Genomic DNA, 22,899 nt, shown 5'->3' with positions numbered 1-22,899 from the left:
AGATCTAATTTGATTGGCTGTTGTACTGAGCTCAGTACAACAGCTGGTGTGCTCTAGAGCACACCAGCTGACACACGCAACGCTTATAGACAAGTACACAATGAAAAATACGGAGCGCTCCCGAATAACTTTTTCATCTTTGGGTTTTGGGGAAAGTAGCAAGTCATGTCAAGTCATGTCAATTCAAAAGGCTCAAGTCCAAGTGAAGTCACAAGTCATTGATGTTAAAGTCTAAGTCGAGTTGCAAGTCTTTTTACATTTTGTCAAGTCGAGTCTAAAGTCATCAAATTCATGACTCGAGTCTGACTCGAGTCCAAGTCATGTGACTCGAGTCCACACCTCTGCCAGTTAGTCTAGGTATGATCACTAGCTTTTTTTTGGTACAACCCATGTTTTATTAGTTTGTTACTTGTTCTCCAACTCAGCGATGTATACAAAAATACCTGCCTTGTGGTTTGAGTGTCCGCCCTGAGATCGGTAGGTCTTGAGTTCAAAGCCCGGCCGAGTCATACCAAAGACTATAAAAATAGGACCCATTGCCTCCCTGCTTGACACTCAGTAACAAGGGTTGGAATTGGGGGTTAAATCACCAAATGATTCCCGAGCACGGCCACGGCTGCTGCTCACTGCTCCCCTCACCAGGGGGTGGAACAAGGGGATGGGTCAAATGCATAGGGTACTTTCACCACACCTAGTGTGTGTGTGACTATCAGTGGTACTTTAACTGTAAAAAATATTTTCCATCAAAAATGGCAACTGCAGCCCATAATGCGAGATCACATGCACTTTCGAGCCCTTTTCTAAAACTGGACTGTACCTCACACGCTATATGTCTTGTTTTCTCAAGAGGGTTTCAATTGTTTTGGAGAAGAAGTGAAGTCAAAGATATCAAATGCATTTAGATCCAAGCAGAGCTCGTAGACTGCAATGGTTGAAACAAGGAGTGTGTTTATGGTAATAGTACACACCATCCCATCATCAAAGTCCCTCCCTTAAATCCCAACAGACCACCCTTCCTTTAGCCTCTGATGTGTAGATTCATTGCGTACCCTCCCTTTAACTTTTATTTTGGGCCAAACATAGCTGAGGAGACACTTTGCGTCTTTGAAAACACTGTGTATCAATCACATCAAAAGGCTAGGAAACAAAGGCAGACAGTGGCAGCATCAGACAAACACTCCCATTAGTCAACTGCATTCTCTTTCACGTGAATCCCGTCGCGGCCCGAGGAGGGGCTGTTTACTTTGGAATATGTGCCACTGTAAAAGCAAAGTGCGAAAGGGAACCTACCGCCTGGCCCATTCAACTAGCAAGGAAACAAGTGACCTACTATGTGCCCACTTCCAATAAAGACAATTCAAGGGCCACAAAATGGACTTGTGTCTTATAATGCACCATGTGGCAACCTCAAGGCCCTCACACTCTATCTTCCCACACTCGTACACAAACTCACCATTAATAAGGTCTGAAAAGTGTGATTCTTAACTCCCTTTTCTCAGTCTCTCCTCCTTGTCTCATCCCAAGCCCCCTGCCTGGTACTGACCCAGCCTTAGACCCCCTACACCCCCTTTGGCCCCCTCCAACCCTGGGAATAAGAGGCCCACGCCGGAGCTACAACTGGGGCTCATTAGCAGCGCCCACCTGGAGGTTGGTTGGGGGTTAGCAGCGGACCACCTCGGCCCGGGGCCTAGATCTGTTGGCGGGGACACACAGAGTGAAGAGGACTGTAACATACAGTACAATATATGCTGCCACATCAAAAAAAAAACTCTTGAGTAGAGGTAGGTCACGTCTCTATGTTATGACACAAACCACCTTTTTACCACTTCCATCGTAAAAGTTAAGTGGAGTGTTTGACTGTTTGAGCTGATGCTATCTTAGCATCTCTTAGACAATTCAGAAGACAAGCGCCCCCCCATGGTCAGGTACCCTCTGTCTGGGTGTGAGACACAAAGGGATTCCAGGAAGAGCTGCCATGTCTTCTGAGACCCATTGGTTCCATGCTTCCACATACCTATTCACATCAAAATAGTTTTCATGTCATATTTTATATATTTTGAAAAACAACTTTTCCTGACATCTAACTCTTAAACCGATCTATTTATTTCAATTAAGTATTGTATTTGTGCACTTGTAAATGTTTGGATATAACCAATTTAATATTAATAGCTAATGTTATGTATAGATTCCATGACATTTCAATTGTTTAATGGCATTTTATTTTATGATGCCGGAGTTCCTTGAAAAACAACACAAACAAAGTGGAACAAACCTGTCAGGCTTGCCCCTGACAGTTTGGTTGTGTTTTAGTTTTTCCTCTGTGTGTGTAGTATTTCCTGTCAGCGCTCTTGTTTTGGTTCTGTTTCCTGTTTGTCTCCCTGAGTGCTGTGTCCCCTCAGCTGTGGCTGATTGGCACCTGGCCACACCTGGTGACAATCAGCCAGCTGCTGTTTATACCTGCCCTACCCTCCAGTCACTGCTGGATTATTGTCATTGATTGTCGCTAATACTTGTTGTCACTACTACCTGTCATAATAATTGTTGTTGTTGTAGCTCTGTCTACTTTTGTTCACTCTGCTCTTGTCATAGTTCCTTCGTGTCACAGTAAGTGTTTGTTTCTTGTCGACAGTTAGCTTTTGTGCTATTTTAGTTCATAGCCAAGTTTGTTCTCCGCCTTGTGCGCGCCTTTTGTTGTTACCCTTTTGTTTGTTTTTTTGCCATAGTGTTTAATTAAATCATGTTTTCTCGCTCAATGCCTGCCGTCATCTCTGCATCTTGGGGTTCGTCACCAACAAACTCTGACAAAACCATTAAGGCATACTTGCCAACCCTCCCGGATTTTCCGGGAGACTCCCGAAATTCAGCGCCTCTCCCGAAAACCTCCCGGGACAAATTTTCTCCCGAAAATCTCCCGAAATTCAGGCGGACCTGGAGGGTCTGCATGGAGCAATGTTGTTGTAGTATATTGAGTTGGAGGCAATAAACAGGCGAGGGGATGAAGTACGTCTCTTTACTGTAGACTTCAGAACTGACTCACACACTTGACGTCAGGTGCGCAACACCACGTAAATCGTTGGCCAACCAAAAAGTAACCCCAGTACGCTATAGCCAACATTCACCAGGAGATGGCAACAGACAAACATAGATCAGAAGTATTTCTTATATATATATGTATATATATATATATATATATATATATAAAAAAATACTTCACTTTCAGTGAATTCTAGCTATATAAAGTTAAAGTTAAAGTACCAATGATTGTCACACACACACTAGGTGTGGCGAAATTATTCTCTGCATTTGACCCATCACCCTTGATCACCCCCTGGGAGGTGAGGGGAGCAGTGGGCAGCAGCGGTGGCTGCGCCCGGGAATCATTTTGGTGATTTAACCCCCAATTCCAACCCTTGATGCTGAGTGCCAAGCAGGGAGGTAATGGGTCCCATTTTTATAGTCTTTGGTATGACTCGGCCGGGATTTGAACTCCCAACCTACCGATCTCAGGACGGACACTCTAACCACTAGGCCACTGAGTAGGTGTAGTAGTAGTATATATATATATATATATATATATATATATATATATATATATACATATATATATATATATTTATTTTATTATATATGTGTATATATATATATATATATATATATATATATATATATATATATATATATAAGAAAATACTTCACTTTCAGTGAATTCTAGCTATATATATATATATATATATATATACATATATATATATATTTATTTTATTATATACATATATATATATATATATATATATATATATATATATATATATATATGTGTGTGTATATATATATATATATATATATATATATATATATATATATATATATATACAATATATATATGTATATATATATGAAATACTTGACTTGGTGAATTCTAGCTGTAAATATTAGCCACGCCCCCAAACACGCCCCCGCCCCATCCCGACCACGCCCCCCGCCCCCCACCTCCCGAAATCGGAGGTCTCAAGGTTGGCAAGTATGCATTAAGGTCACTGTTTAAAGAGGTGGTGTACAGGATGAATGTCTTATAAATTATTGAAAGTGTCATACAAATTTCATCGGTCTTAAAATAAAATACTTTTTAAAATATGTTCAATATGATATTTGATTTTAGTTCTTTTTTCATTGAATATAGTGCAATTTACTTGGTGTTATGTTTATTTTTTTAAATCCCTCAGAAAAACACATTTATTGTATTAAAACTAAAGTGAAGTGAATTAAATTTATCTAATGCTTTTTCTGTAATGAATCGAAGCACTTTTCATTGAGAAACCCATAACCCGGTATCTACATTTAAGCTACAAGGTGAGTGAAACGTCTTGCCCAAGGACACAACAGCATTGACTAGAGCAGTGTTTTTCAACCTTTTTTGAGCCAAGGCACATTTTTTGCATGGAAATAATCCGGAGGCACACCACCAGCAGAAATCATTAAAAAATGAAACTCAGATGACAGTAAAAAGTCGTTGTCGCAATTGTTGGATATGACTTTAAACCATAACCATGCATCACTTTAGCTCTTGTCTCAAAGTAGGTGTACTGTCACCACCTGTCACATCACACCCTGACTTATTTTGAGTTTTTTGCTGTTTTTCTGTGTGTAGTGTTTTAGTTCTTGTCTTGCGCTCCTATTTTGGTGGCTTTTCCTCTTTTTTTGGTATTTTCCTGTAGCAGTTTCATGTCTTCCTTTGAGTGATATTTCTCGCATCTACTTTGTTTTAGCAATCAAGAATATTTCAGTTGTTTATCCTTTTTTGTGGGGACATTGTTGATTGTCATGTCATGTTCAGATGTACTTTGTGGATGCCTTTTTTTCTCCACAGTACGTCTTTGCTGTCGTCCAGCATTCTGTTTTTGTTTACTTTGGAGCCAGTTCAGTTTTAGTTTCGTTCTGCATAGCCTTCCCTAAGCTTCAATGCCTTTTCTTAGGGGCACTCACCTTTTGTTTAACTTTTTACTTGCACACTGCCTCCCGCTGTTTCCGACATCTACAAAGCAATTAGCTACCGGCTGCCGCCTACTGATATGGAAGAGTATTACACGGTTACTCTGCCGAGCTCTGGACAGCACCGACACTCAACAACACATAATTTGCAGACTATAATCACTGGTTTGCAAAAAAATATTTTTAACCCAAATAGGTGAAATTAGATAATTTCCCACGGCACACCAAACTGTATCTCACGGCACACTAGTGTGCCGCGGCACAGTGGTTGAAAAACACTGGACTAGAGGCCCTTCACAACCAAAAGTTCAACTTTTGGTTCCTGGAACCTCTGGTTCCTGGATCTATAGGTTCCTGTAGAAGTGTGTGGTTTGTGTTTCCACCGCATTTCACAGTTCAGGGTAGTTTATACAAATCCGGCTGATGACGTATGACGGAGTGGTTTACTATATTTCTACACTGATACCATGTAAAGAAACAGACAGTATTAGGTGACTGCAGTTATTTTACTAAAAAGTAGGTAATTGAAATACAAAGCAATAATATGAATTTTTCATACACAATCTGGTTTTTGTCCATCCAGAAAGTCGTCCTCTCAGTAAATGATGAATTTGTGAGGGTCCTTTTGGTTCATGTGAGCTGTAAAAAACAATATAAAAATAATAAATGTCCGGGTTTATCTCACGGACATATCGGTTTTAGTGTTAGCTTGTTAGCGTTATATATATATATATATATATATATATATATATATATATATATATATATATATATATATATATATATGAAATACTTGACTTGGTGAATTCTAGCTGTAAATATACTCCTCCCCTCTTAAACAAGTCCCCAACAACGCCCCCCTCTCCCGAAATCGGAGGTCTCAAGGTTGGCAAGTATGGGTTTACGACACTCCTGTCTAGTCGGTGGACACCTCAATAAGGACTCTTTGTGTGTAACCCACCTAATTAATGGCTAATAAGGTTTGTGAAACAAGATTATTCATATTCATTCATGTCAACTGCTGGATGTGGTCGGGCCCCGGCCGTAAAGCTGAGTGGCCAGAAGACAGATGAAAAATAAGGCCATTGAAGTTGCACAAAATGAAAAGGATCTAAAGCGCCGAAGGGACGATTTGGGGGGGTGTTGTGATGAATGTGGACAACGGATTGGTCATGATGACTGGTAAACCTCTGTCACAGAGCAGCAGCCCATCACATCAAGGACAATTAGCATTAGCTTGACTCTCCAGGCTCAGCCTTTAAGCGGGGTGAAGAAGTGACCTGCTGACTAAGCACATTCCACCTGCATCGGGCAGTTCAAAAGGCTCCCATGAGGATCTCCCACCGCACTTCACTGCTCCAAAGCTATCCAGCCACCACCTGCCCTCAGGGAAGGCTCCACCCGCCCCCCTTGGCTCCCCCACACCGCGGGTGACCCTGTGCTCCATCACCAACATTGCCGCCATTTTACAACACACGAGCGGAGTCGCTACCTGCCAGCTAAGTGCCTCAGGTGACATTTGAATGGATTTCACTTGAGAATTAGCCACACCTCTCCCCCTCCTCACAGGGGAGGCAGCATATGGCCGCTTCAGATGAATCCCCCTACTGTTCCGGGGAGCTCCGGAGAGCCTTCGGGGTGATCGGGAACGTCACGCTCCGCTTTTACTAGATTAAGTCTAATAATCTCTCAGTAACGAGACTTTAAATCCAGAGCGGTAAAACAGCGGAGGCAGAGTTCCCTGCAGACACAATACACGCCGTTACCCTTTTTACACTTTATTTTATGACCACAAGTAAGAGTTAATGCCCCCCAACTGCACTTTCTCCTCTATCTTTGAGCAAAGAGCAAGACCCCATTATGTCTTTTTAATTACTTGCATTGCAATAACTAGAATATCCATAAAAAATACATTTGATCAACAATTTGTTTGGTGAAAGTTATATTTTCATGTAATTGCTCCTTTACAGTATAAGATATGTATACTGTAAATATAACTGCTGAATGTTTGAGTATTTTTGCTAGGGGGGGTCCCGAGTCGATATCAGCAAATAAATATCGGATGTTATCGACTTGCATCTAATATCTCTGATGTAAGCTCTGACCATACTTGCCAACCTTGAGACCTCCGATTTCGGGAGGTGGGGGGTGGGGAGGGGGGGGGCGTAGTTAAGAGGGGAGGAGTATATTTACAGCTAGAATTCACCAAGTCAAGTATTTCATATATATATATTTATATATATATATACTGTATATATATATATATAAGAAATACTCAAGTATTTCATATGTATATATATATACTCAATATTTCATATATATATATATATATATATATATATATATATATATATATATATATATATATATATATATATATATATATGTATGTGTGGGGAAAAAAAATCACAAGACTATTTCATCTCTACAGGCCTGTTTCATGAGGGGGGGTACCCTCAATCATCAGGAGATTGAAATCTCCTGATGATTGAGGGTATCCCCCCTCATGAAACAGGCCTGTAGAGATGAAATAGTCTTGTGATTTTTTTTCCCACACATACATATATTGCGCTCTACTACGGTATCGAGCACTATTTTTTGGATAACCTTATTAAGACATATATATATGAAATACTTGACTTCCAGTGAATTCTAGCTATATATATATATATATATATATATATATATATATATATATATATATATATATATATATATATATATATATATATATAGTATAGCAGTTGTGCACTGCACTCTCTAAAAGCCCTAGATGTTATTGTCACATATGCATGTACAGTAGATGGCAGTATTGTCCTGTTTAAGAGTGTCACAACATTGCTGTTTACGGCAGACGAATTGCTTTACGGTAGACGAAAACGTGACTGCTGTTGTTGTGTGTTGTTACCACGCTGGGAGGACGTTAATGAAACTGCCTAACAATAAACCTACATAAGAAACCAAGAACTCGCCCTCGATCATTCTACAGTTACAACGTGATTGGGCAGGCACGCTGTTTGTATTGTGGGAAAGCGGACGTGAGAACAGGCTGGCCGCTGTCGACACGTCACTCAGGTCCGCCTGAATTTCGGGAGATTTTCGTGAGAAAATTTGTCCCGGGAGGTTTTCGGGAGAGACGCTGAATTTCGGGAGTCTCCCGGAAAATCCGGTAGGGTTGGCAAGTATGGCTCTGACACATGCAGTCCTGCAGCGCGTTTGCTTGTGCAAAGCTGGGCAACCATTTAACAGGACATTTACATCCTCCAATAAGTGTTGGACTTTCCTTGTATTTGATTGAAGTAATTTACAAACCCCCAAAACCAGTAAAGTTGGCACATTGTGTAATTTGTAAATAAAAACAAAATACAATAGCTCCAGCCTATCTTGCCGATTGTATTGTACCATATGTCCCGGCAAGAAATCTGCGTTCAAAGAATTCCGGCTTATTAGTGATTCTCAGAGCCCCCCAAAAAATCTGCGGGCTATAGAGCGTTTTCTATTTGGGCTCCAGTACTATGGAATGCCCTCCCGGTAACAGTTAGAAATGCTACCTCAGTAGAAGCATTTAAGTCCCATCTTAAAACTCATTTGTATACTCTAGCCTTTAAATAGACCCCCTTTTTAGACCAGTTGATCTGCCGTTTCTTTTCTTTTCTCCTCTGCCCCCTCTCTCTTGTGGAGGGGGGGGGGGACAGGTCCGGTGGCCATGGATGAAGTGCTGGCTGTCCAGAGTCGGGACCCGGGTTGGGAACATCTCTGCGCTGCTGACCCGTCTCCGCTCGGGATGGTCTCCTGCTGGCCCCACTATGGACTGGACTCTCACTATTATGTTAGATCCACTATGGACTGGACTCTCACAATATTATGTCAGACCCACTCGACATCCATTGCTTTCGGTCTCCCCTAGAGGGGGGGGGGGGGGGGGGGGGGGGTTACCCACATATGCGGTCCTCTCCAAGGTTTCTCATAGTCATTCACATCGACGTCCCACTGGGGTGAGTTTTTCCTTGCCCTTATATGGGCTCTGTACTGAGGATGTCTTTGTGGCTTGTGCAGCCCTTTGAGACACTTGTGATTTAGGGCTATATAAATAAACATTGATTGATTGAATGATCTGCAAATCCTTTTCAACTTATATTTAATTGAATTGACTGCAAAGACAATAGATGTAATATTCGAACTGAGAAACAACATTTTTTTTTGCAAATAATCATTAACTTAGAATTTAATGGCAGCAACACATTGCAAAAATGTTGGCATGGGGAATTTTTACCACTGTGTTACATGGCCTTTCCTTTTAACAACACTCAGTAAACATTTGGGAACTGAGGAGGCCAATTTAATTTTTTAAGCTTTTCAGGTGGAATTATTTCCCATTCTTGCTTGATGTACAGCTTAAGTTGTTCAACAGTCCGGGGGTCTCATAATGTGCCACACATTTTCAATGGGGCACAGGTCTGGACTACAGGCAGGCCAGTCTAGTATGCGCACTCTTTTACTATGAAGCCGCACTGTTGTAACACATGGCTTAGCATTGTCTTGCTGAAATAAGCAGGGGCGTCCATGATAACGTTGCTTGGATGGCAACATATGTTGCTCCAAAACCTGTATGTACCTTTCAGCATTAATCGTGCCTTCACAGATGAGTAAGTTACCCATGCCTTGGGCACTAATACACCCCCATACCATCACAGATGCTGGCTTTTCAACTTTGCGCCTATAAGAATACGGATGGTTCTTTTCCTCTTTGGTCCGGAGGACACGACGTCCACAGTTTCCAAAAACAATTTGTAATGTGAACTCGTCAGACCACAGAACACTTTTCCACTTTGTATCAGTCCATCTTAGATGAGCTCAGGCCCAGCGAAGCCGACGGCGTTTCTGGGTGTTGTTGATAAACGGTTTTCGCCTTGCATAGGAGAGTTTTAACTTGCAACTTTGCGCTTATAACAATCCGGATGGTTCTTTTCCTCTTTGTTGCGGAGAACACGACGTCCACAGTTTCCAAAAACAATTTGAAATGTGGACTCGTCAGACCACAGAACACTTTTCGAAGGGATCGAAGGTCACGGGCATTCAATGTTGGTTTTCGTTTTGATTTCTCCAGATTCTCTGAACCTTTTGATGATATTACGGACCTGAGATGGTGAAATCCCTAAATTCTTTGCAATAGCTCGTTGAGAAATGTTGTTCCTAAAATGTTGGACAATTTGCTCACGCATTTATTCACAAAGTGGTGACCCTCGCCCCATCCTTGTTTGTGAATGACTGAGCATTTCATGGAAGCTGCTTTTATCATCATCATCATCATCATCATCGGCGGTCACTCGAAACGGCTCTTAACTTTGTATGGACTCATCGATCGTTTACAAACTGAGTCCGGAGAGGAAGTGACGCCAGAAAGAACGCGCCACAACCAGCTTCGTGACAGACGCTTGTGGAAATCACACTTTAACAGAAGGAAAACGCGCCATTGCAGCTATTTCGGATACAACACATCTCAGACGGCAACATAGCAATGTTGAGCGACGGTTTTGGATAAGGCCTGGAAGAACAACAGCCTGGTGTGCCACAAGAACGGCAAGAGAACTTTCGAATGTCCAGGTCAGCTGTGATTCTACTTAGCGAAAAATTTTGTCCATTTGTCGAAGGGGAGACAACAAGAATGCAGGCGAGGGAGTACTACGGACAACAGCGAATGCATTTGGACTGGCAAAGCAGACTATCAGTTATTGTCCACCATGTATATCGAGTGATTACTCAATGTCTAGTTTTGTACTCCATAACTATTGTGAAGCCATGAAGTGTTTGCGGCCGTCAAGTACAACCGCCAATTTCAGCCTATGAGCACAGTGTCCTGACCAGATATCTAGACCCCTAGATTGATTGTTGTAAAATTTTATTTATTACATTGTTTACTTTCACATGTCCATTAAAGATATGATTCATGTATGATGGCTCAGGTGTGATTGACTACAAAAGGGCCAGTCTAACAGCTGCTGATGGTGAGGCAAGCAAGGTTTACTGTTAAGAGAAATGTGTCAATAGGCTACATTGAAACACAGGGTAAGAATACACTTCCAGGTCAGAGGTGACTATGACACGCGCATCTTTTTTCGCGCATGCGTACTAGGTCGAGTTGCGCCGGCGGACGGAAGGGGGAGGGGGTCTTAAACGGTAGCATTGTGTGTGTGTGTGGACAAGGATAAGGTCAGGTGAGATATAGCCTGCACAATACGAACGTCCTGAGTTCAATCCCGGTCCGGGGATCTTTCTGTATGGAGTTTGCATGTTCTCCCCCGTGACTGCGTGGGTTCCCTCTGGGTACTCCGGCTTCCTCCCACCTACAAAAACATGCACCTGGGGATAGGTTGATTGGCAACACTAAATTGGCCCTAGTGTGTGAATGTGAGTGTGAATGTTGTCTATCTATCTGTGTTGGACCTGTGATGAGGTGGCGACTTGTCCAGGGTGTACTCCCCCTTCAGCCCGAATGCAGCTGATATAGGCTCCAGCAACCCCTGTTACCCCAAAAGGGACAAGCGATAGAAAATGGATGGATGATGGATGGATGTGAATGCACTGGCCATTACTTGTTGTTTACTTGCTTGTTTGAACAGTAACACTAGTATATATATTTATGGATTTCAACTCACCAAATTCTTTCAGTATCGTTCTAAATAAATGATTACATCGTCCCTGAATGGTGTCAGCAACACCAAATTATGATTTGAATCGAAAAAAAACAAAACAAGAATCATTAAAGGGGAGCATTATCACCAGACCTATGTAAGTGTCAATATATACCTTGATGTTGCAGAAAAAAGACCATATATTTTTTTAACCGATTTCCGAACTCTAAATGGGTGAATTTTGGCGACTTAAACGCCTTTCTATTATTCGCTCTCGGAGCGATGGCGTCACAACGTGACGTCACATCGGGAAGCAATCCGCCATTTTCTCAAACACATTACAAACACCGAGTCAAATCAGCTCTGTTATTTTCCGTTTTTTCGACTGTTTTCCGTACCTTGGAGACATCATGCCTCGTCGGTGTGTTGTCGGAGGGTGTAACAACACGAACAGGGACGGATTCAAGTTGCACCAGTGGCCCAAAGATGAGAAAGTGGCAAGAAATTGGACGTTTGTTCCGCACACTTTACCGACGAAAGCTATGCTACGACAGAGATGGCAAGAATGTGTGGATATCCTGCGACACTCAAAGCAGATGCATTTCCAACTGGACTGGACAGATCAGCTTTCAGGAAAAGAGAGCGGATGAGGGTATGTCTACAGAATATATTAATTGATGAAAACTGGGCTGTCTGCACTCTCAAAGTGCATGTTGTTGCCAAATGTATTTCATATGCTGTAAACCTAGTTCATAGTTGTTAGTTTCCTTTAATGCCAAACAAACACATACCAATCGTTGGTTAGAAGGCGATCGCCAAATTCGTCCTCGCTTTCTCCCGTGTCGCTGGCTGTCGTGTCGTTTTCGTCGGTTTCGCTTGCATTCGGTTCAAACCGATATGGCTCAATAGCTTCAGTTTCTTCTTCAATTTCGTTTTCGCTACCTGCCTCCACACTACAACCATCCGTTTCAATACATGCGTAATCTGTTGAATCGCTTAAGCCGCTGAAATCCGAGTCTGAATCCGAGCTAATGTCGCTATACTTTGCTGTTCTATGCGCCATGTTTTTTTGTATTGGCATCACTGTGTGACGTCACAGGAAAATGGTTAAAATCAGGCACTTTGAAGCTTTTTTTAGGGATATTGCGTGATGGGTAAAATTTTGAAAAAAACTTCGAAAAATAAAATAAGGCACTGGGAACTGATTTTTAATGGTTTTAACCCTTCTGAAATTGTGGTAATGTTCCCCTTTAAACCCGTACAAATCAGTTATTGAGATGTTGGTTGTTGTAGAGGGACAATAACATTCCTGTGTGGAGACAAGCTCACCAGGAACAAAGACCAAAACAAGGTGTCTTGGAGTTTGACGCTGTCTCTTGCGACCTATGGCAGACAGCCGACTGGAAATGTCCGGAATGCTAGACTGCTGCTCGATAGGAGATCATGTTCCACTTATTGGCTACTGGTGGGCAGAGCAGCCGGGACAATGTCCAAGATGAGTTCCCACACAATAGGGACAAGACATTTATGACTTTTTGGCCACCGACTAAAAAAAAAAAAAAGAGGGTTCACGCTGAGGATGCTCATGGTCCTCGTCCTCACAGCGGCATGCTGGGAAAGAGATGTCGCATTTTTTTGGGGTTGTGTCTGAAAGACGAAAGAAAAGGTCTCCCCTGAATCCAGGCAGGCTGTCTCATTTGGAGTGATTTAAATGGCCGGTTATTACCTTTCCCAGCCATTGTCCCTCTCTACTGCTTCTCTGGTCTCATGATGCTTTTAATTATGAGACGGAGCAGCACTCATTAGACAGGAGCCGGTGGAAGTGTAGCATGCTATTCCAATGGCATGTTAGACATTTGTGGACATAACCCAGGCAACCGCCCTCAGAAATTCTCACTGAATGTTTCTGTTGTTTCTAGGTGGAGTAAATGAACAATATACGTGGCCTCATATAAGGTTTAAAAGTCCAATAAAATCCATGTGTGCTGGGAAAAAAAAGTACAACGTTAAGGCAATCATACGAAATTAAGGGGTAAGTCATATTTTCTTTAAATACTATTATTTGCGTATTTTATGGAGTCGTACCTGTGTATAAAAAGCTACACTACACAAATTAAAATGTCTATATTTTAATTTTATGCACTCATAGATAGCTCGTAGAGTTCTGTATATAAAAAGCATTTAAAGAGCTTTAGTTCATTTTATGCACTCATGTATGTAATAGCTCATTCTTTGTACTTGTATGTACGGTATGTGTAAAGAGGCATCTGTAAGCATTTAAATATTGTTATTATTATTAATATTGCTAAAATAGAAGCATTTAAAATATGTGTGTTATCTGTATGCACTTCTTCACATGTAAAACCCGTTCATCAGCATTAAGATATTTGACTTCATTCTATCATGCATATTCATTTGCAAAAATTAATATGTAAGTCTTAGAATATTTTTTATGTTTTTATGTACTTGAACATATGAAAGAGAAGCTAATAAATAAGCATTTAGAATTTAGCAAATGTATTTATATATTTTATGCATAAAAAGCTAGACTACATTTTTTTTTTCCTACACTGTATATTTTATTTGTATTTATTTATTTGAAATAGGATAGTACATATTAATCAATGTGTCAGCAAAAACAGCTTCGACATGAATATGCTGGAATTAGCACAAAAGCTGATTTGCATCCATTGTCCTAAGGCATATTCAATATGTATGTGTAAAAAATAGTATGTAAGTATCTAAATATTATTATTGTATTTATTATTAATTTATACATTTATTTAAGATACTTTTATGTACTTAATTGAGCCGAGGATGTCGTTGTGGCTCGTGCAGCCCTTTGAGACACTGACAGTGAATGGTGATTCTGCAAAGTTTCAAGAACTGTAGGGTGCCTTTCTGAGATATGTAGGAGAGACTGATCTCCAAATTAACCACGATTAAAACATAATTGAAATGTGGATGGTTGATGAGCCTTTTGTGTGCTTGTTGGTTATTGTATATCTTAAGGGCCATTGAGGAATGCAACTGTCTGTGGTTTTATGTTGATATCTGTCTTTGATTTATCTTTTATGTATTTAATTATTCATTTTATGTTTTACTTGTTGGGGAGAGGCAGCATTTAATGCATTTTTGGCTATTCATGTCCACTATTTGTGTCTGAAACCCAATAAACAAATGTTTGAAAAATAATCATTACAAATAAGGATGGCGATTCATTCAAAAATCTATTTTGTTTTTGACACCCTTAATTGACATATGAGCTGCCTTTTCGTGAAGACAAACGCTAAATGGGTTGTGCTCCTTATTCTGCTCAGTAAAGAGACGTAAACACAGGCTATATGAATAAACTTTGATTGATTGATTGAATAATATAGGATAGGATTCATCCCACAATGGGGAAATTACTTTGTTGCAGTGCAGGTTTTTACATACAGTAACAGAAGTAAAGCATAATAAAAAAAAAAAACAGTAATAAATACTACATATTGCTCACTAATATGGAAGAAAAGCTCAAATATACACATTTAAAATATTTTAGTTACCTGTATGCACTGAGTCATATGTAAAATCCATTTAAGCATTAAGATATTTTACTTCATACTTAGGTGTTTTTGATGATTTTTACTACTTAAACATACAAAGAAAAGTTGATAGATAAGCATTTAAAGTATTTTATTTTACTGTATGCTTTAATGCATTTGTCATTTTAGAGACTCATGCATACTTAATTTAGTTTACATTGTCTGTTGCATGTAGCTGACATATTAAGAAAAAAATAAAGTTATTTCCCAGGAATGTTATTATATATGAGTTATTAATTATTGCTTTGGTTACAGTCTGTAGTGTTGCATCCTGAGAGTTTTTTTTCTAATATTGCATTTTTTATATAAGTATTTAGCTAAATATTGTAAAATGTGTTATTTATTGTATGTTCCATTCCTTCCCAGTCTGCAGAGCTAATGAGGCGACAAGCAGTCAGGCTTAGAGGGCCCCCTTCTGGTATGCAGCCTAAAGAGCATGCTTCCCTCCATGTTGTTTCTTCTTATAACAACTGCACACTTGAGAAATGTATATTAGATGTTATTTACCAGAAGAAGACTCCTGCTCAGCTGTGGACAAAAGAGAGGACTAGACATGCCCCAATTAGCAATGACAATCCAGACCTTTCCCAATTAGACCCACCTTCCGCTTTAAAGGTTTACTCTCACCCACATGAAGGAGAAACTGGGTTCTTTGACAAGTGGGCCTCATTCTGTTGTTCGCGGGGGAAGTTTGGCCACATCTGTTTCTCCACCTAACCCCTGGAAGAGAGGAGGGTCAGTGCCAGGGGTCGTAGGTCACCACGTGTCCCATTGTGAGCTAGAACCAACATGAACCCTCCTGGTATAAGACCACGGTCAGCAGGGAAAAAAAGCGCCTGGGTTAGTTTTTCGGGCCAGCGACTCGTGAATTAAGCCTAAGACAAGAAGAACAAATAGTTGTTCTATGTTGTCACCCCCTTTGTGGCTGGTTAATATGGCTCAGACGCGTCCCAGTAAGCGTTGTAGGTTTAAGACTTTGCAGGTGCATCAAATTGATGGGAGAGGAGTATCGTCACAGATCTGACAGAAGGTTTAAGGCCTATTAAGTTTGGTAGAAGGCCCACGGTTTTGCATGTTTGGGTTTTACAGTTTTTTCCAATTGCTTACACACTAAGTTTTAAATGTTCACACAGCTAACAAAGTCTACACACAGTAAACAAACCACTTTGATTGATTGAGACTGATTGAGACTTTTATTAGTAGGTTGCACAGTGAAGTACATATTCCGTAAAATTGACCACTAAATGGTAACACCCGAATACGTTTTTCAACTTGTTTAAGTCGGGGTCCACTTAAATTGATTATCACACAAGATAATCATCAGGGTATATACATTGAATTATTTACATTATTTGCAATTCGGGGTGTGTGTGTGGGGGGGGTTAGGTTTGGTTGTTATCATCAGTCATCAACAATTGAGAACAGAGAAATGTATATTGAAACAGTGTAGGTCTGACTTGGTAGGATATGTACAGCAAGTAGTGGACATAGAGAGAGAGAGATCAGAAGGCATAAGAAAAAGTATCTACATTTGATTGTTTACATTTGATTCTTAACAATCCGGGGAGGGTGTTAGTTTAGGGTTGAAGTTGCCTGGAGGTGTACTTTTATTGCGGTTTTGAAGGAGGACAGAGATGCCCTTTCTTTTATACCTGTTGGGAGCGCATTCCACATTGATGTGGCATAGAAAGAGAATGAGTTAAGACCTTTGTTAGATCAGAATCTGGGTTTAACGTAGTTAGTGGAGCTCCCCCTGGTGTTGTGGTTATGGCGGTCATTTACGTTAAGGAAGTAGTTTGACATGTACTTCGGTATCAGGGAGGTGTAGCAGATTTTATAGACTAGGCTCAGTGCAAGTTGTTTTACTCTGTCCTCCACCCTGAGCCAGCCCACTTAGGAGAAGTGGGTAGGAGTGAGGTGGGATCTGGGGTGGAGGCCTAGAAGTAATCTAGTGTCTGTACATGTATAGCAGGGGTAGGGAACCTATGGCTCTAAAGCCAGATGTGGCTCTTTTGATGGATGTATCTGGCTCTCAGATAAATCTTAGGTGACATTGTTTAACACGATAAGTAATGAATAATTCCGCTGGTAATCACAGTGTTAAAAATAACGTTCAAAATACAAAACATTCTCATGCATTTTAATCCATCCATTCGTTTTCTACCGCGCCTGTTCAAGAAGTCGCATTAATGGTAAGAAGTGTTTTATTTATTATTGGTTAGCTTCAGAATAACAATGTTATTAAAAAGAATAAGAGATGTTGGTCTTACTTAAAAATGCACGCATTTAGTTATTATACTATATTATATATAATATTATACGGCTCTCACGGAAATACATTTTAAAATATTTGGCTTTCATGGCTCTCTCAGCCAAAAAGGTTCTCGACCCCTGATGTAGAGGGAGGGGAAACACGGCATGTCTGGATGACTCGCCTCCATCTTTCTAGTGTTTACCTCCGAGTGGAAACAGGTTGTTATGAATCTGACTGTGGCGCGCTTTCCGACGTCACTTTCTGTGTGGGGTGCTGTCTTTCTGGCGTCACTTCCTCTCCGAACAGTTTGTAAACGATCGGGGAGTCCATACAAAGCTAAGAGCTGGAGATTCAAGAAATACACGGCGCACTTACCCGTGTAAAAAATTATCCACGGAGGGGGACCTTAAACGATGGTTTAGTGTGGCTGACACGATGCTTAGGCGAAATAACTATTTGTTTAAGGAGTAGACAGGGCCTTAAAGGCCTACTGAAATGTGATTTTCTTATTTAAACGGGGATAGCAGGTCCATTCTATGTGTCATACTTGATCATTTCGCGATATTGCCATATTTTTGCTGAAAGGATTTAGTAGAGAACATCGACGATAAAGTTCGCAACTTTTGGTCGCTGATAAAAAAGCCTTGCCTGTACCGGAAGTAGCAGACGAGTAGCGTGACGTCACAGGTTGTGGAGCTCCTCACATCTGCACATTGTTTACAATCATGGCCACCAGTAGCGAGAGCGATTCGGACAGATAAAGCGACGATTTCCCCATTAATTTGAGCGAGGATGAAAGATTTGTGGATGAGGAAAGTGAGAGTGAAGGACTAGAGGGCAGTGGGAGCGATTCAGATAGGGAAGATGCTGTGAGAGGCGGGTGGGACCTGATATTCAGCTGGGAATGACTAAAACAGTAAATAAACACAAGACATATATATACTCTATTAGCCACAACACAACCAGGCTTATATTTAATATGCCACAAATTAATCCCGCATACCAAACACCTCCCCCCTCCCGTCCATATAACCCGCCAATACAACTCAAACACCTGCACAACACACTCAATCCCACAGCCCAAAGTACCGTTCACCTCCCCAAAGTTCATACAGCACATATATTTCCCCAAAGTCCCCAAAGTTACGTACGTGACATGCACATAGCGGCACGCACGTACGAGCAAGCGATCAAATGTTTGGAAGCCGCAGCTGCATGCGTATTCACGGTACCGCGTCTGCATATCCTACTCAAAGTCCTCCTGGTAAGAGTCTCTGTTGTCCCAGTTCACCACAGGCCAATGGTAAAGCTTTACTGTCATCTTCCGGGAATGTAAACAATGAAACACCGGCTGTGTTTGTGTTGCTGCAGTCGGCCGCAATACACCGCTTCCCACCTACAGCTTTCTTCTTTGCTGTCTCCATTGTTCATTGAACAAATTGCAAAAGATTCACCAACACAGATGTCCAGAATACAGTGGAATTTTGCGATGAAAACAGACGACTTAATAGCTGGCCACCATGCTGTCCCAAAATGTCCTCTACAATCCGTGACGTCACGAGCAGACGTTTTCAGCAGGATATTTCGCGCGAAATTTAAAATTGCACTTTAGTAAGCTATTGGCATGTGTTGCAATGTTAAGATTTCATCATTGATATAAACTATCAGACTGCGTGGTCAGTAGTAGTGGGTTTCAGTAGGCTTTTAAGCCAGTAATTTCTAGGAGACAACTCAACCCTGTGAGAATCTCTCCATTTGAAACTTGTTAAAATACCAGCACACCCGCTCCGTGTCGCTCTTATCAGCAAACCATCGTCCTTAATTGACCCAATTCCCAAATATCTGTCCCTCTGGGCCCAAAAATGGGCAGCACAGGAGGTATTGCGAAGAAAAGAAGGTAAAAGAAAGTATTCTCTGAATGTCTTGTGGAGAGAGAAAGAAAAGGAAATCAACATAATGACTTAGCACACATTCAAATCTCTCATATGTGCGCCCTCCTCCCAGCCCTAGTCCACATCCAGATCTTGATTAACCTCCTCTTTCCCACCCACTTACATTCACACGTCCGTGGCGGACACAAAAAGTGGCTCGGAGGCCTCCTGACAGATGGGGAGAAAGAGGGGGGGGTCGGTGGTAGTGGTGGTCCCTAACAAATGGCACCCTGGTTCAGTGTGGTGTTGTCAGCCTCTGAATTGATCCCGAGAATACAGAGGCTTCACTCTGCCAGCGTGTCACAATGACAACAAGTGTGTGGAGCTGGGAGCAAGCTTGTCCAGGCATGGGAGCCATAGCGCGATGAATGATAGCTCTCCTTTCACCGGCGTCCATTCAAGGGACATCTCCTCTTTTGCTTTCATGAGCTTTGTTGGTTTTATTGGGTCTGATTGGTTTGAGATTCTGCAACGTGTCGGGTTTTGTATGCGTGACCACAATAGCGGGTGCGTGTGGCAGCGTTATTTTTTTTCCATGCACATTTGCGCTTGTTACCTTGATTGGCGCACGGCTCTCACGCTACACGGCCTTTTGGAACGATGTAAAGCTATATCCGTCTTTGGAAATGTGATTCACTTTTATATGAATGGAACATCCTGGGAGGTCAGCCGAGCGTGCTTTTCACGATGTGAGATCAACATCATGGGCCTGATCGACTAATGGTTTGCGTGCTCCAAAACACGTGCAAACTTGATAGCACACGCAAAGCTGATCTAAGAAACGTGTGCACTGAGGATTGCGTCTCTTTACTGAGCAGAATAAGGAGCACAACCCATTTAGCGTTTGTCTTCATGAAAAGGCAGCTTATATGTTGATATGAATGAATGAATGTATCGCAATTCTTATTTGTAATGATTATTAGTGTTTTTTTAAACATTTGTTTATTGGGTTTCAGACACAAATAGTTGACAGTCGTAGCCAAAAATGCATCAAATGCTACCTCCACTCAACAAGTAAAAAATAAAATGAATAATTAAATAAATAAAAGAGAAACCAAAGACTGATATCAACATAAAACCACAAACAGTTGCATTCCTGAATGGCCCTAAAGATATACAACACACACACAAAAGGCTCATCAACCATCCACATTTCAATTGTGTTTTAATCGTGGTTAATTTGGAGATCAGTCTCTCCTACATATCTCAGAAAGGCACCCCACAGTTCTTGAACCATTCAATGTCAGTGATTATTTAAAATAACATCTTTAATCCAGCGGGTGTGGCAAGGAGGGGCTCTTGCCTTCCAATTCAACACAATGAGTCTTCTAGCCAACAAAGTAGTGAATGCTACAGAATTATTTTTGGATTTGTTAAGTGTAGATGACTGAGGTGCTACTGCAAATACTCCACCTAGAGCAGTGGTTCTCAAATGGGGGTACGTGTACCCCTGGGGGTACTTGAAGGTATGCCAAGGGGTACGTGAGATTTTTTTTAAATGTCTGTCAAAAAGAACTGTGAAAAGAAATGCAACAATGCAATATTCAGTGTTGACAGCTAGATTTTTTGTGGACATGTTCCATAAATATTGATGTTAAAGATTTCTTTTTTTGTGAAGAAATGTTTAGAATTAAGTTCATGAGTCCAGATGGATCTCTATTACAATCCCCAAAGAGGGCACTTTAAGTTGATGATTACTTCTATGTGTAGAAATCTTTATTTATAATTGAATCACTTGTTTATTTTTCAACAAGTTTTTAGTTATTTTTATATCTTTTTTTCCAAATAGTTCAAGAAAGACCACAACAAATGAGCAATATTTTGCACTGTTATACAATTTAATAAATCAGAAACTGATGACACAGTGCTGTATTTTACTTCTTTATCTCTTTTTTTCAACCAAAAATGCTTTGCTCTGATTAGGGGGTACTTGAATTAAAAAAATGTTCACAGGGGGTACATCACTGAAAAAAGGTTGAGAACCACTGACCTAGAGGATTCAGTTCAATCCTTTTGCCAGTGACCACAGACTAAGTGTTAAAACTTATTGTCCAATAGCTGTTCAGGGATAGGCAGAGCCAAAACATATGTTTAAATTAGCTGGAGCCTGTTTACACCGATTACGTAACACGGATATGCCATCATATATCTTCGCTAATTGGACCTTGGTATAATAAGTGTGATGTATTAGCTTGCATTGAATAAGGCTGTGTCAGACACAAATGGAAGACTTATAAACTCTACTTAAGATATTTGTAATGATTCTTAATCGATTTTTAAAAAAGCCACTCAGGCAAATCCTTTTGTTAATATAGATGCCCCTATTTGCTGAACAGATTTACTTTAGAAAAGAGAAGTGTTGGGTACTTGCCTTATTTATATTTAATTTTATTAAATGTTTGGGTAGAAATTTGTTTAACAAAACCTGTTTTCTTTTAAGTAACATGAATATATATCAGATCTGTTTGTCTATTCTAGAGGAATGTAGTCAATCATAGAACTGGCAAAAAATTGAGAATCGATTCTGACTTGAATCGTTACCCCCAAATCATGTGGTGCCAAAGACTCACAACCCTAATGTCGATCATCAGAACGCTTACAATACTGGGAGGAGAAGATGCAAATATAATTTTTCTGGACATGCAGTTTGATTTATCATGACTAGAACTCATGTGCATGCGCTATGTTGCACATGCACATGAGTTCTAGCAGTTAGCATGTCTGAAAATCTTATGAATGCTTGTGAACATACAGTATATGGACTGATTTGACATATTGTCTAACCACTAATATTATTTTATTTTATAATAATCCTTTAATTTTATATGACTTAAGTTCCTGATTAAAACAAATTCAATTGATGCGTTTTTGTGTCTGCTGGTGTTTTTTTTTTTTTTAATGACGTTTGTTTTTTCATAAAGAAGATAATATTGTTAATAGGGCTGTCAAAAATCACAAACTGATCACATTAATCATGAACACATTTAGATTAATAATTTTTTGGGGGTGAATTTTGCCTATCGTCATACTTGCCAACCTTGAGACCTCCGATTTCGGGAGGTGGGGCGTGGGGGCGTGGTTAAGATATATATATATATATATATATATATATATATATATATAAGAAATACTTGACTTTCAGTGAATTCTAGCTATATATATATATATATATATATATATATATATATATATATATATATTTATTACATATTATATATATATATATATATATATATATATATATATATATATATATATATATATATATATATATATATATATATATATATAAATAAAAGAAATACTTGAATTTGAATTGTTCATTTATTTACACATATACACACACATAACACTCATCTACTCATTGTTGAGTTAAGGGTTGAATTGTTCATCCTTGTTCTATTCTCTGTCACTATTTCAGAACACACACATTATACAAATATACATTATAAAATCAATAAGAAAACGGGAGCTCTAATTTGGGAGTTTGAATTAGGATCAGAAGT

The 22,899-nt window shown here is 40.1% G+C and overlaps 1 long non-coding RNA gene across 1 annotated transcript in view; it reads right to left on the bottom strand.

The window, feature by feature from the left end:
• LOC133617243 (uncharacterized) overlaps nucleotides 1–22,899 on the bottom strand; it is a 92,079-nt gene that overhangs the window by 4,416 nt on the left and 64,764 nt on the right. Inside the window, exon 2 of the long non-coding RNA XR_009816962.2 lies at nucleotides 15,810–15,928. This is a non-coding gene — a long non-coding RNA (uncharacterized lncRNA). The remainder of the gene's footprint in view (nucleotides 1–15,809; nucleotides 15,929–22,899) is intronic.

The sequence above is a fragment of the Nerophis lumbriciformis genome, linkage group LG01 (genome assembly GCF_033978685.3).
Source record: "Nerophis lumbriciformis linkage group LG01, RoL_Nlum_v2.1, whole genome shotgun sequence".
Taxonomy (NCBI): Eukaryota; Metazoa; Chordata; class Actinopteri; order Syngnathiformes; family Syngnathidae; genus Nerophis; species Nerophis lumbriciformis.
The sequence above is the reverse complement of the archived record's forward strand: the minus strand, read 5'-3'. Positions and strand labels throughout refer to the sequence as shown.